Source organism: Diorhabda sublineata, chromosome 7 (genome assembly GCF_026230105.1).
Source record: "Diorhabda sublineata isolate icDioSubl1.1 chromosome 7, icDioSubl1.1, whole genome shotgun sequence".
Classification (NCBI taxonomy): domain Eukaryota; kingdom Metazoa; phylum Arthropoda; class Insecta; order Coleoptera; family Chrysomelidae; genus Diorhabda; species Diorhabda sublineata.
The window spans coordinates 27,686,014-27,688,042 of NC_079480.1; the positions used below are offsets into that span (position 1 = coordinate 27,686,014).

General features: G+C 33.8%; 1 pseudogene; it reads right to left on the reverse strand.

Moving 5' to 3' along the window:
• Positions 1-408: 408 nt before the first annotated feature.
• LOC130447118 (uncharacterized) lies at positions 409-1,056 on the reverse strand (annotated as a pseudogene).
• Between the last annotated feature and the right edge of the window lie 973 nt (positions 1,057-2,029).

Consider the following 2,029-nt stretch of genomic DNA (forward strand, 5'->3'; position numbering starts at 1 on the left):
ATTAGTGCTAAGCTCGCGTAAGTCCTCCACTTCCGTTTCATCAAATAGATTCATGATCCATGGTGGTAGTTATATCGACAGAATATCTTGTGAAGAATCAAACAAGTTCACGCACATACACCACAAGTCAAGATATCATTTTAGTTCTTCACTATCGAAACCAAATAAAATTTCATGGACGCCAGTTACGATTGTTGGACCCCCATTGTTTGTCAAGTCTCTCGAGGACACCTGGCGTTTCACCTGGACCACTTTGGGCGTCACGGGTCTAGTCTATTTATATACGGCCTAGCTGTACCTACGCCATATGTATATTTCCAAGATATTTAAACACAATTTTTTATTTATTTATTATAGAAATGAGTTATACATAAAAATACATACGCAAAGAATACAAATCAGGAGATTTCAGTTTGTTCCTAATCGGTAAAACCCATCTTCTGTGGCTTCCAGAACTACAACTGAAACTGACCTAGAATCTCATCTGCCTCGATCGACGTCTGGAACGGGAATTATTACAGTTGATCCGATTTTCGGTTTTGGATGGGTGCTATCTGATATTACTTTCATTCGTTTTGCCTGTAGCTGTAATCCATCGTTACCAGCTTTTCTTATCATTGCTATGTTTCTGTTTCTAGTGCAAAAACTGCAAATATATTCCGAACACGGGTTTCCAGCAATGAAACCTTCTTTATTCACGGGATTGAAACAAGTACTGCATATCGGACATGAAATTTCTTGACCATTATCAGGATTTTCCGCTAATACTCCTTCCAGCTGCTCTTCTATGACCTCTTCTGTTTCTATAACAATTTCTATCTCCGATTGATGCGATTGCTCGATTCCTGTATTGCCAGAAATGTCAGCATGAATGGAATTAATCACATTTTCCAAGTCTTCTTCAGTTGTTACACAATCTATAGCTTCTAATGAAATATTTGAAGTTTTTAATCCAATTTTTGATTTGCTGGGGTTATTTTCAGATAAAATACTTTGTAAACAACAGCAAAAAAGCGGTAAACTATCCACGAGCTTGGAAACACTGCCATTGAGCATATCATATTTTTTACATACGGTCTGCCCAATTTAGACCGTATTTATACGACCTAGGCCATATATATACGATCTGATTTTATATATGGTCTGTAACATATACAAAGTAAGTAAAATATATCATAAATGTTCCAAAAGATGAACCACTTTCTTACACTCTCGATTGATTTCACTACGTTATTGAAACGTTAACGTTTAAGTTATCCAGAGAACTTATTTTCTTGACACATGTGAAGTTGTTGTGTCTATAGTGAGTAATGAAGTTTCGAACACAATATATTAAACAGTAACTGGCATGTAGCCATTATGAAACTTGATGCTTGGCTTATTTTAAAAAAATGATATACCAAACGCTTACATACTAGTTTGACACTGATGAAGGGTACGTTTCGATATGATTCAAAAGTTCAAAAAAAGTGAAAATGGAACGAGAATTTATCGCTTTCGGTATCTTAGGGAATGAATGCATCACTTATTATGTTATTATTATTATGGAAAAGATAACTCTTTTTAATAATGTTTCCTATTTTTATTGTCACGAAAGTATGGACTCGACTAAATGGGAGTTTTCGAAAATGAGATAAAACTATAATATAAGCTCCTGTTTAGCATTAAAACTATTAAAATTTACTGCTAGAAATATCAAATTGCGTGTATCAAATAGTTCCTTCCATTAGGTTTACACTGTTTGTATCTTTAAACTTAGCCCAAAAAATGCTGACTACATCATCTACGTCATTTTTTCTAGTTTGATAAGCTTAACATAAAAAAATGGCATTATTTTTTTTTTCAATTCAACAAAATGTGAAAATGTAAATGTACTTTTCTCCCTAAAGAAAGATTCATGTACAACAATCAAACCCTCGAACGGAAAAATGAAATATATTGTAATGCTCTTAGATCGAAGAAAAACACGAAAAACTCGCTTATTTTAGAAAAAGGAACAGTTAAAGAGGAAACTAAGACAATACTATTG